Source organism: Peromyscus eremicus, chromosome 3 (assembly GCF_949786415.1).
Source record: "Peromyscus eremicus chromosome 3, PerEre_H2_v1, whole genome shotgun sequence".
NCBI lineage: Eukaryota > Metazoa > Chordata > Mammalia > Rodentia > Cricetidae > Peromyscus > Peromyscus eremicus.
The window spans coordinates 106,893,648-106,907,534 of NC_081418.1; the positions used below are offsets into that span (position 1 = coordinate 106,893,648).

General features: G+C 42.5%; 1 long non-coding RNA gene across 1 annotated transcript in view; it reads right to left on the minus strand.

The window, feature by feature from the left end:
• Nucleotides 1-13,459, minus strand: part of LOC131906010 (uncharacterized) — a 50,899-nt gene extending 37,440 nt beyond the window's left edge. The window contains exon 1 of the long non-coding RNA XR_009378094.1: nucleotides 13,318-13,459. This is a non-coding gene — a long non-coding RNA (uncharacterized LOC131906010). The remainder of the gene's footprint in view (nucleotides 1-13,317) is intronic.
• Nucleotides 13,460-13,887: the final 428 nt, after the last annotated feature.

The following is a 13,887-nucleotide window of genomic DNA, read 5'->3' on the forward strand; positions in this document are numbered from 1 at the left end:
CTTCCCAGTTTGCTTTGGGTCATGGCACTCATCATAGCAACAGAAAGTGTATTAGGACACAAGAGATAGCTGAGCAGAGCCAAATGTCTGCTTGACTGCAGCAAACCTGGCAGGTCCAGGCATTGGGAGATGACCAAGGTCAGGAGAGGCTCCTTTGTCCCATCACTTTTCACCTGTAGGGATGGCTGCTCTGCCTTCAGGCCCCTAGTGCTGAGGCTGAGCCTGGATTATGTTCTGCTCTAAGTCTATGGTTCTGTAATGCCCCTAAGTACATAGGTAACTTTCTCTGGTTCGTCATACTTGCGTTCAGGGAGTCTTGTGAAGCCTGCATTTTTGGACCTTTTTCCAGAAAGTTTATTGTTCCTGGGGATTCTTCTAGCATCTAGAACTTCCATCAATGATAGGACACTAGAATCTATATCCAGACAATTAAAGAAATATTTACCATACTAACGATGTTATATGATTATGTTAGGTAACCAGTAATTGCTATTTATTTTACAGCTACCTCCCACTCATAACAAATGATACTGGCTTTCCACATGACAGAGACAAAAATTCAAAAGCAGCTTTAAATTAGAACAGTGAATGTATTTCTAAAACACCAGTGTGTAACAGCAGCATAATAAAATTATGAAAGCATGGCTACAATAATGAAAGTGATAGATTAATGACCAAAGTTTAGGAAACATTGAGAGATAAGAAAGATAAAAATGGCATGATAGGCCATCTCTCTGTTTCTTTACAAACTGGTCCTTCATAACTTAAGCTGACTGTTTCTGCTGATCACACAAGAAGATTGCTATTATACAAATCATTATTAGTGGCAGAAGTGGTAGAAATATGTGTAATACTGAATTTAGCTCAAGATAAAAATCCAGAGGAAGATGATACAGTATAAAAGGATACAATGTTCGTGTGTGTGTGTGTGTGTGTGTGTGTGTGTGTGTGTGTGTGTGTGTGTGCACATTAGGGATATTAGAAGTTCAACTTGGAAAGCAAGGGCTTAGGTAGAAGAGTTTTGATTTCCTTGGAAAGCTTGGCTAATAAATAATGTGTGGTCTTCGCTACTAGGGTAGAAGAAGATGTGGAGAAACAAAGCCAGAAGTCAATAACAAGCCCTGACAACACAGACACATGGACATAGCCATGTTGCTGCCTGGGGTTGGTCTATAGATCCCATGTTGCTGCCTGAGGTTGGCCTGTAGATCCCACAGCACAAACCTGCCTTTGTCCCGACTCCTGTGTAAACCTTACCCTACATGCTACAACTGCCAGCCCACAACTGGACAGTGACTCATGTGTTTCATGTTTATAGTAAAATAAATGTGGAAACAAAATTGGATATATACACATCAGACTTTTTAGTATTGTTACCTTCAGAGAGCAAGTAGGTGGGATGTTCAATTCCTAATGTTAAAAAAAATTAAAGTTAGCATATATTACATGTTTGTACAGAAACATTTAAAAAGATAAATTATAAAAGTTAGGACTAGGGGATGGAAATTAGAGCAGCTGAGAATTGAGGGACAAGGTCATTGCTGTGTGGGGCTGAATTCCAGCTATGCCACCAAATAGATGGGCCACTTAATTAATCTTCCCAAGGCTCAGCTTTCTTGCCTCTAAAATGAGGATAGTCATTTTTAACCCATGGAAGTGTTTTGAGGACTGAATGTGACACTCTACAGTAGCCATTTAGTGTAATGGTAATGTAGGAAGGACCCAGTAAATGGTGATCATTAAGTTATTATTAAATAATTATTATAACCACAAGTATCTTTAATCATAAAGGTAATAAGAAGAAATTATATATTTCACTGTCACTTGACTTTATACTGTGAGTATTACTCTTCTAGTAAACCAGAAAACACTGTAAACTGGAAATAGAGCTTATATAGGCAAACACGATTATTTTTACCAGTACACTGGTTCATTCTATGTAGCAGCTTGGCTAGGCTGTGGTGCCAGTTGTTTGGCTGAATGTCGGTCTAGGTATTGCTGTAAATGCATATTGTAGATGTGATGGGCACTTAAATCCAGGAAGTTCAGCAAAGAAGATGACCCTCTATGAGTGGTGGGCCTCAATCAATCAGCTTAAGACCTTGAAAAGACCATTTCCTCCAGGAAGAAGAGATTTTTGTCTCTGGACTGCGTTCAAATATTGCACAACCCTCTCAAGTGCTGTTGAGATTTCTGAGGTCCACAGAGTCCCCACAGTTGTATGAACCACTTCCCTTGGATCACTTCCTTTCTTTTTACATATATATATATATATATATATATATATATATATATATGTATATGTATAGATATATGCGTGTGTATATTACATATACACACCCATATCCACAGACATAATCACATCCTATTCATTCTATTGTTTCCTCAGTGGTCCTCCACCAAGATCAGGTCAGCCCTTACTTATGGTTGTCACACTGGGGGTGAGGGTGTGATGCCACTTAGCACACAACATTTGGAACTCAAGGGTTCCAGTCAACATTCTACAATACACACGATAGTCCCTTCAACAAAGAATTATCCAACTCCAAAGTTGGGTAGTGATGGCACACACCTTTAATCCCAGTACTTAGGAGGCAGAGGCAGGCAGATCTCTGTGAGTTCACGGCCTACAAAGCAAGTTTTGGGACAGCCAGAGCTGTTACACAGAGAAATCCGTGATGAAAACACATACACACACACACACACACACACACACACACACACACGTTTTATACAACCTCAAATGTAACCAAGGCTGAGGGTTGAGGACCCCTCATGTGGATGAAATACTTTCTCTTTGTGTGAAGAATTTAGAATTCAGTTTAAATATACATTTTTATGAAAAAATGGAGTAGGAAGTAGAAGACATTTCCGTGAACTGAAAGAGCTCGACACACTAATTCAGGCAATGTGAGGGAAGATTTCTTCAGCCACACACAGCATTAACTGTTAAGGCATGATGACTGTCTCTCCCACACCCTAAGCTGAAATGTGATCCCAAGACTGCCTGTTGAGAGTGTAGAGCAGAGGTTCTCAACCTTCCTAATGCTGTGACCCTTTAATAAAGTTCCACATGTTGTGGTGACCCCCTCAACCATAAAATTATTTTCATTGCTTCTTCATAACTTTAATTTTGCTACTGTTATGAATCATAATGTAAATATTTTTGGAACTAGAGGGTTGCCAAAGGAGTCATGACCCACAGGTTGAGAACCACTGGTATAGCGCCTTGAAGAGGCATTTGGCTGCTCCGGTACGAATGGGTGAATTTTGTGGTACTGGATAAGTAAGCCTAAGAATGGGTAGTAGAAAGCAAGACTGGCCTCACCTGCTCTACCTACTTGCTACTTGCCTTTCCTCTTTAATGCCATCTTATCTTCTTTGTATAAATATTTTTGACACAGAGTCTCACACTATAGTCCAGGCTGGCCTCCACTCATGGCAATTCTCCTGCCTTAGCTTCCTCAGTGTTGGGTTTATAGACTTGTGCCTTCATGCCTGAATAATGAGGCCCTCACCAAGTGTAGCCTCCTGATCTTGAGATTTTTCAGTCTTAAGAACCATGAGCTAAAAAGACTTTTTTTTCTCCTTTATAAATTACCCAGGCTCAGGTAAACTGCTATAGAAATAAAAAATGACAACTGCTCGATGTCAGGATTGCTACATGTGAATGCTCTCTCCATGTTATTGTACATGTGAATTTTCCAGTGATCCAGTCAAGGAATATAGAAACCACAGAGTCAGGCTGGGAGACCAGCGGAACTGGGACACCACCACAGCATCTTACAGGAACTGACTTTTTGATCTAACATCTAATTTCCAGAGTGGCATGATAGCATGCATCTTTAATTCTAGCATTTGGAAGGCAGCTGAGGCAAGAGGATGGTGAGATCAAAACCAACCTGAATGGAGTATGAGAACTTGTCTAAACCCAAAAGTTTCAATTGCTGTAAAAGCCAGGAATCCTTCTAGTTAAATAATAAAATAAGAGAGAATCCTTAATTCTTGAAGGTAAGACAGTAGAGCACCAGATTCTAAACTTTTCTTTTTCCAAGCATAGGCCTAGCAGAAATGAGGCTATTGTCCTTGTCCTTGTAACTCTGACACCCTAATCACAGGGCTTTTATTTCCCCAACTCAAGATAGAAGTATTTACAAAACTCACTGTTATAGCTTTCTTTGGCCATGGTAGATGAGAAATGGGCAGCCTTGGCTAGGGGCTAGCTGACCGGCAGAGCCCTTGTCCAGCTTGTCTGCAGCTCTGGGTTCTACCCACGACACCACGGAAAAGAGAGAAGGAATGGCAGGTCCAGTTGAATTTCCTGTCTTATTGGCTGCAAAATGCTGCTGTTTTCCTTAAAGAAGAAATCACTCTCACAGAAAGAACAGGCATGGAGTTAAATAACAAATCAGCTAACCGGTCTGTGGGAATTAGTATGAATAAAGTTTGCATGCATAAACATGAGACACATGTGTGACCATTGACAAATTATTTCCCCCCCTTGACCCTCAATTTCCTCATATGTAAAACAAGAAGGGTGGGTCAGATGACTCATGAAATCCTATGAATCACATGTTGACAGAATAAATTATAGCCCATTGTAATTAAGAAGTGTTCCAGAGATCCACCTCTCTCTCCCTCTCTGTCATATGCTGATTTTAAAAAACAAAGTTGAATAAAATTAACAGCAAATGGCATGACCTCTTCTCATCTTTGGGCCAAGTGCTAATATGCAAACCAATAGTAAAATTATATAAAGATAAAATATGGGAGCCCAGAGACCCACATTGAAGGTTGTCATAGTTAGGGTTTCTGTTGTTGTAAAGAGATATCATGACCATGGAAACTTCTATAAAGGAAAACATTTAATTGGGACTGGATTACAGTTCAAAGGTTTAGTCCACTGTCATCATGGTGGGAAGCACGGTGGCACACAGGCAGACATGGTGTTGAAGAGATAGCTGAGAGTCCTGTATCTGGATCAGCAGGCAGCAGGAAGAGAGAGTGACACTGGGCCTGGTTTGAGAATTTGAAACCTCAAAGCCCACTTCAGTGACATGCTTCCTCCAACAAGGCCACACCTCCAATAATGTCACTTCCTATGAATCTATAGGGACCATTTTCATTCAAACCACCACAAAGGTGTGTAGTGGGTAGCCTTTCCAGCTTTGACCTGGAAGTTCCAACCCCCACTGAGGCTTCGGTAATGATCACGCCTACAAGGCAGGGCTGAGAGAGGACGCTGAAGACCCAAGATCCGGATGCGTGGGCTCTCTTGGTTTCTGGACCCTGGACACTGGAGGTAGACTAAGCAGAGATCTCCAGAGAATACCGCCGGACTGCGCCACACCTTTCCCAGACCGTTACCTATCCCTTCACCTGTAAGTTACCCCACAAAATAAACCTCCCTTTTAACTACGTGAAGTGGCCTTAATAATTTCACCAATAAAGGTGATATCCCATATGACTCTACTGTGTTTATGGTCAAGGTTGAGACCTATAAAAATTGTTGGAGGACCCTATGCAGTGGACTAGTGTAGCTAGAGTTTTCCTGCCTGGTCCACGGTCAGGACAAATCTCTCTCACTCGCAGCTGCTCAGACCCAACCAAGCAAACACACAGAGATTTATATTACTTATAAACTGTACGGCCATGGCAGGCTTCTTGCTAACTGTTCTTATATCTTAAATCAACCCATTTCTATTAATCTATAAGTTGCCATGTGGCTCAGGGCTTATCAGTATCTTAACATCTTCTCATGGCAGTGGCTGGCAGTGTCTCTCTCTACCTCAGCTTTCCACTTCCTAGAATTCTCCTCTCTCCTTGTCCTGCCTATACTTCTTGCCTGGTTACTGGCCAATCAGTGTTTTATTTGTTAACCAATCAGAGCAACACATTTAACATACAGAACATCCCATAGCAGACTAGGTTCACCTAAAGTCTGACTGTTTGCTCCTTCAACTCTTCTAAGGTGAAAGAATTGGCAGAGAAGTGTGTTTGTGCTCAGTTCTCATAAGCAATACTTTTTTTTTTTTTTTCGAGACAGGGTTTTTCTGTGTAGTTTTGGTGCCTGTCCTGGATCTTTCTCTATGGACCAGGCTGGCCTCGAACTCACAGAGATTTGCCTGGCTCTGCATCCCGAGTGCTGGGATTAAAGGTGTGCGCCACTGCTGCCTGGACATAAGCTATACTTAATTTCCCTGGGATGTTTGTGTTTTTGCAGTGGATGAGTTGATCTCTTGGGGATATGACAGGTGTGTGTTTGGCACAGGTCTCAACTCAAAACAAAGAGTTTTAGTGTTGTTTTATCTTCAGCACAGTGGTTGTGCCTTAATCTACTACTATTTCAGCCAGAAATTTCAACTCTGCAGTTACTGGCCTGCTTCTCTGGCAGTGACCTGGACACTCAGGCCACAGTTTGACAGGAATTCTGTTCCAAGCACTGGCCTTGCCATTGCCACTAAAGGTAGCTTTAACTAAATCTCTATTGCTTTCTTTATAAATAAGACTAGAGATTCAAAGGCTGGGGTGAAAACCTGCTAGCTCAGAGAGGCTGAGTAGCACCTAGCTGACCTTCTCTCCTTGCTGGAATCTTCCAAAGAGAGTGTCCTTCCACTCCATCAAACAAAAAAAGCCTCACCACTCCAAATCCCTCCCTATGCCTTCCCATGCATCATTCCTTCTCTTCCAAATGCCCTTTGATGCTCTATGATTACTTTCTGTTAACTAGTTGCTAACTCAGCCTCCTGACCCAAGGTTAATTTTATTTAATTAACGCAGATGCAAACTTGGGGTTCACAGTGTGATTGAATATCCTCCAACACTTTAGTGCATGGCTTTCAATCTACAAGATTTTAGTGGAATTATTTAGTTCTGTAATTCATCCTAAATTCTAGGGGATCCCAAAAGGTGACTATCAAATACAGGAAGAGAGATGCTGTCCTTAGTTCCCTGGAGAGGTGCTTGCAGGACGCTCCCTAGGTGTTGAGCGGTGAGTTCGTCTGTAGTGACTTCTGGGATCCTGACACCTTCCTAACTTGAATGACAAAGGTAAATTCTAGGAAACCCAAAGCCCTGAGTGTCTTGTTCCAGAAATGGCTTGGTTTCCATATCCCATTATCATTTTCATTTGGGGAATTTCCCAGAATAGTCTGTGAGCAGAATAAAGCTTAGTGTGTATCAAGACACTAAATGTTTCTTTAAAAAAAACCAACAAACTACACACACACACACACACACACACATACACGTGTACACACACATATATACATATGTACACACACACTTGAGTGTGTGTGTGTGCATGTGTGCCACATGTATGGGAACACAGGGAAGCCAGAAGCAGGTGTCACATCCCTTGGAACTTGAGTTCCAGGCAGTTATGAACTGTCAGATATGGGTAAAGAACTTGGGTCCTTTGAAAGAAGAGCAAATGCTATTAACCTCTGAGCTGCCTCTCCAGCCCCAAGACGATGCTTCTATCCATCTCTTCTAGATTAGATCATTAAGGAGGTCATTCTCAGTTGGATCCTTGGTCCCCAGTTGGTGATGCTATTTGGGAAGGCTTAGGAGGTGTGGCCTCACTGGAGGAAGTATGTCACTGGGGGCGGGTTTTCAGAGTTTAATGACTTTTGCTCTTTTGAGCTCCCTCTCTAAACTTCCTGTTTGTGGTTGCAGATGTCAGTCTTCAGTTCTCAACTTCTGGCTCCAGTCACCATGCCTACCTTTCTGCCATGTTTCCCCACTGAAACGGTGATGAAACTGTAAGCCCAAATACCCTTTCTTCTATAAGTTGCCTTAGTCATGGCGTTTGAGCACAGCAGTGGAAAAGTAACCAATACAGATTAACAAGGAAAATGGAGATTTACTCTTCTGCACAAAAATACAATAGGAAACTTACCATTCCTCCACTTGTAAGGCCCGGGCAAGTACACTGAGGTTCTTTGTTGTTATTGTTGTTGTTGCTGGTGGTGTGTATGTATGTGTACATGTGTACAAATCTAATTTTTAGGGTAGTAAATTTTTTTTTAGGATGGTAAAACAATCTGATGTGTAATCTTCCATTCAGGTTCTTGTTCTACAGTCCTTTAAGACCAGGGCAGGTAAACTCTATGCTACCAAATGAGCCTGAATTCAGGTGGTTCCTGCTCTTTGGTTTTCCTTCCCCAAAACTTGGACAGGAGTTGAGGACATTGGAATTTTGCCTGAGTTTGTAAATCTTAAGCTAACATGGACCTAATTCAATGTTGCTTAAAAAAGAAAGAGAGGGGGGGAGAGGGAGGGAGGGAGGAAGGGAGGGAGGGAGGAAGGAAGGAAGGAAGGAAGAAAGAAAGAAAGAAAGAAAGAAAGAAAGAAAGAAAGAAAGAAAGAAAGAAAGAAAGAGAAAGAAAGAAAGATCAGTGATTGTTACTTTAAGTCACTCTGGGCTTCAAAACCTCTGATTTTTATGGTTGTGGAGGTCTGCATTTCCTCATCATCCTTGGTGCCTCTTTAGGTGAGTGGTAGCATGCACAGAGCCTGTAGAAGACGCTCCTTGTTTGGGTCTCTCAGGTGCTGCTTTGCTCTGGCTGCACTTTGGAAATCCAGCAGCCTCAGGGAGGCTTTTGAGACCAGTACTATGACTTTTCTTGCGAGCTTGCCAGCCTCTCCATGATTCTGGCCCAATCAGTCCTGTTGGGTCTTGATGCTCTTCTCTTGTTTGTTTACTCCACGAGGAATTTCATCACAGTGCCTCTGGGAATGAACTGATTACCATTTCTGTGTGTGCTCGGGACCGAACCTCCAATCGCCTTCCAAGCATTAGGCAATCTCTCTTTAACGTTACAAAATGGTGCTTGCTTGTTTATCCGTGTATTTATTTACTCCTTCATTTATTTACCATGGCAAATTTTACCTTCTCTATATACAAAAGGAGTTTTGTTGGATTTTGTAGCTCTGAAGGTGCTAGCTACAGAAGAGCGGTTTGAGCCCAGGGTGATCTGGGGTGTGTGTGGTGGGGGGAGGAGTGCATTTCCTATTGTCTTAGGACCTTCTTTGAGTTGGCTCCTCACAAAGATCGCAATGATGCAGTGTCAATGTGAAAAGGAGCTACTTTATCCACGGGAGCCAAACTTCAGTCTTGACGGAGTGGGTACCATAGGCCTGCTCTTGGGTTGGAGCCATCCAATCCAGGTCTGCCTGAGACAGGTGATCATTTATCATTTTCATTTTTCTAGGGTGAAAGGACAAGTCCTCTAGCCAACAGATTGAATCACCTTGAGACAGGGGTTTTCCTATGCTTAAGGATTAGAGCAGTGAGGTGTTTTTTTTTTTTTTCCTTTTATCATTAATCAACATCAAATGTGCCCTGGGAAGTCCCAATGAGTGTGTCTAGGCCCACAAACACCAAGCCTTGGCAAATGCCAAAACTTCAGGGATCCTGGAGCTTCAGGGATGTGACTAACGCCCCCAGAGGAGGGCAGTCCCTGTTACCTGAGCATGTGGAGTCATTAAGAAGATTGCGAACTTGGCTCCTGGTCTTGTTTTTCTTTTGGTGTTATCATTACTTGAGGAGAGATGATTCCTTTCTTTTTCCCTTCATATTTTGTTCCTTCCTTTGTGGGTAGTGCTCTGGATCAAACCCGGGGCCTTGCACACGTCAAGCAAAGGCTCCGTCACCAAGTCATACCCCCAGCCAGATCCATGTCTTATTTAGATTACCAAACAACAACGAGATCAGGTAGCACACTCACGTTAGTCCCAAGATCTAATCCATGAGAATGAGTTCCCACTTGAAAACTCCTGGTACACGTCCTCATTCAACACACTGCCGTCTTCTCGCTCTGACCTCTACGACGGCTCCCTGCTTCACTCAGGGCAGAAACTAAGTTACTGCCTGGGACGTCAAGGATTAGCTCCCGAACCCACTGCGTGCTCTGATGACTTCCTCCGTAACATTTCCCCTGTCACTTGCTCCCTGTTGTTTCTTGGATATGCCAGGTGATGCCTAGGGACTTCTGCTTAGCTGTTGCCTCTGCCCCCAGAAATCCACAACATCTACCCCTTCATCTCCTCTGAGGCTTTGCTGGCTTGTACACGTGCTCTCTCTCTTTCTTTTAAAAGAGATCATTTGTTTAAAAATTTTTCCTATGCATGAGAGTTTGGCTTGCATGTATATCGGTGTGCTATGTATGTGCCAGGTACGTGCTGGCTCTCCCAGAACTGGAGTTTCAGATGGTTGTAAGCTACAGTGCAGGTACTGGGAACTGAACTCAGGCTGTAAGAGCAGCAAGTGCCATAACTGTTGAGCTGTCTCTGACAGCTTGCTTGCTCTGACTACTAGACCATACTACAACCTGACTTCCAACCCTCCTGGTCATCCTGTTTACCAAGCTCTGCCTCACTTGTTTAAAATCCTAGGTAGATTAATTATGTTTATTTTGTTATTTGTCTCCCCAAGTATAATGTAAATTCCATAAGATAGCAATTTTTTTATTTGTATACTGATTAAACTGTACATTTCTAGAATACTACCATAGTACAGGGTACACAGAAGGTATCAAGGGAACTGTGTGTGTGTGTGTGTGTGTGTGTGTGTGTGTGTGTGTGTTTGCCTATATAATTCAATATGGAGACTCAATTTCATGAATCTGTACATTTTTTTTAACCTCAAGCCAATATCTCTACTGTTAGAAAAATTCCAGAACTCTATAGATTTATAATGACCCAGCTGCACAGTGCAGATTAGGATTGACCTGTTTTAAATCAAGCCAAACCTAGCCTCTGCATTTGTCAGTAGAAAAATGCATCAGAAGTGCACAGTGAATAAAGATGTTACAATAGATAGAAGGATGAACATGTTGCTAGACACACGATAAAGCACACCCCGGGAACAATTACCTAGTTCCTACCTGTTCCCTGAAAACATTTTCACTGTTGCACTGTCCTAAAAGAAGCAAATCACCCACATCTTCAACCTCTCTCTGAATGATCCTTTCACCCACTACTGACTGTAAACTGCTTCTCTCTAAGGGGGCTGCTGTTCACAGCTGTTAGACCTGGAGGTGAGACATCCTCCTTGCTCCAGATGCCTGCTTCTCATCATCCTTTTCTGCCCCAGGCCTTGCAGGTAAGGCTATCATCCCAGATCACCTCTCTTCCAAGAAGAGTAACCTGCAGAACTAGTGAACATCCCTTTTCTCCCCCTGGGGATGCATTCCACGTATGCCACTGTCTGCTGAAGATCTCTTCCTCAGTTGCCCTCCACAAGCAATCATCCTCGTCCTCTGTCTTCTGTCCCGATACCATGGGCAAACTATTTCTAACTCTAAAACTAATTTGCCTACACTCATCATTCAAAACCATAGCTGAAGGGCTGGAGAGACGGGTCAGCAGATGAAGTGATAGCTGTGCAAAATGAGGACTAGAGATCACAATACTCATGTAAAAGCTAGATGAGTGTGGTAGCCAGCCTGGAATCCCAGACTTGGGAGGTAAAGACTACGGAATCTCTGGGGCAAGCTGGGTGGCTAGACTAGCTAAATTGGTGAGCTGTAGGTTCATATGAGAGATCCAGACTCTGAAGATTCCTCTTTTACTCTGTCTCATTCTAAAAACAGTTCTCATAGCTTCTGACCCACCAACAACCTTCTCTGCAATTATCACTGATCTTTTTGCCAAACAGTGGTCAGACCTCAGGGTCTTACTCATCCCTGTCTTATAAAATGATGCACACACTGATTGTTGTTTTGTCCAAACCTTTTCTTTCTTGGCAGGTCTTTGCTTTCCTCTTACCTCTTGGGTAACAGTTCTTCAAGGTTGTTTTTGCAGAATGCTTCTCATCGTGCTCACCTTTGGAAGTGCCAGGGCCCAATCTTCCTTGTGTTAACATCCTCAGTTCTCATTGAACAGCGTTACACTCTGGGTTCACGAGTCTAGTCATCCCACTTGTCACACTGTCATGTTGAGTTTCTCATAAGCTTTGCAAGAGTGATGTAGCTGACTTCCCACTCGATATGTGGCTGGTCTTCTCTTCCTGTAGTCTTTCTCGTCTTAGTGGATGGGGATTGCATTCTTTTAGCTGCCTTGGGCCTACAAACTTGACTGGCAGATGCTGGAGGTGGAGGATTCTCATAAGTCAGACCATGTACATCTCCATTCAAATCCACCTGGTGACTAGGGTCTGTGTGATATTGAGACCAATGCATTTCTATAAAGCTTCTCTGGACCCTCCTTTATAACCCCTGGACTAAATGAATGTCTTATTAATGAAAACTGAAACAAGTCTAACTAACCCATCTAGTGGTTTTCTATCTTACTAAAATTAAAGACCAAGTTCTTTACATTGACATTGGCAGTAGTTCATTCTCTTGTGAACTTGGTTAGGCTGGGACTGCCTTTTTTTTCAGTCTTCTCTTCTGAATGGATCACAGTTGACTAAAAAGGAATAGGGACGAGTTCTGAATGCAGATGGTTGTCTGTGGATACTCATGTGATACTCAGGCAAAGCTTTCGCTAGACTGTTCTGCCAGCCCTCCTCATCCATTCCAGCAACTGACCTCACCGACTCTTGAGTCTGCCTTGCAAGATCTGCCTGTTCACCTACATCAGGACCAAGGAACTCTTCAGTGGCATCCAGCACCACCATCTAGGCTGTTGTTCCCCTCAAGTACAGAAGGTTAATTCCTGTAACAAGCCCTTATCTAAGACACTCACAGAATTTCTGCTTTCAGGGTAGAGTTTGACGTTCAGGTTTCTGAAATCGTCTCTCACTGCCTTCTCATGAGCCCGTATTGTCTCAGCCATCATACACCGCTCTTTCTGTTCTTTCTGTGTGTCAGATAGGTTCCATCCGAAGAGATGGGACCATACTTGGCATTTCCTGTCTCTAGATGTTCATCCTGTAGACAGTCATGCTCTCATCCATTTCTTCTTTCAGATCATGCTTGAATATCATTTCAGAGCAGTCTTCTTTACTTACATGTAGCTCCTACCCTTTGCATGCCCCACCCTGTATCACCCTTTGTGTTATGTGTCTTATACATAATAACACTCAGGGTGTTACTTATTATGTATTTATTGCTTGCTTTCCCACCAGAAATTTGTATCTAGAGTCAATGGAAGATTTATGGCAGGGTGGTGGTGGTGGTGTCACTGGATAGGAAAGTAATTACTTAGGCAATTCTCTAATTGAATTGTAGTATCTTCTTCAATTATGAAAATGTAGACTGCACCTCCCATGACTGAGCAGGGCCTGTGATTTATCTTCAGGCAATGACAGATGTATTCCCTATAACATTACCACTGTTGACAAAACCATGAAATACCATTTGTGCTCACCTTTGAAACTCTGGCGGCCATTAAGCTTGTCTCAGAGGGTATGTGAAGGAAGCCTTCCTTGAAGAATAGACAGGTGGGTGCTTGGTTGTCCTTCCATCACCAACTGTAGAAACTCAGTATCTCTGAATAGGGAGAAAGTCTCAAGGCTTCTAGAATTTCCTTTGTCAATCCATAGAAGGAATAAGTTGTCCCTATGTTTGTTTAGAATTTTCTAAGAGTAGATTGTTCAAAGGAGAATTCTTATCTGTAATAAGAAGACTGTATGGCCTTTTGTAACAAGGTTAGGCACACAGTCCAGAAAGAAAGTTCAAATACCTTTGATGGCTGGCATAATTACTAAATTGTGTGACTTAAAATAACATTGCCAGGTGAATGTGTAGTTACACAGTGTCGCAAGCTTCTGAGTTGTGATATAATTGGTTTTCTTTGAGTTCTACATATCTTACTGTATATTTTAGAGAACATTATTTTGAGATAAGATCCACTGACCATGTGGCTGCCATGGGCCCTCAGTATTACAAAGTCAAACCTGCTTCTGAATGCAGGCTCCTCAACGGTACAGCCTTTTCA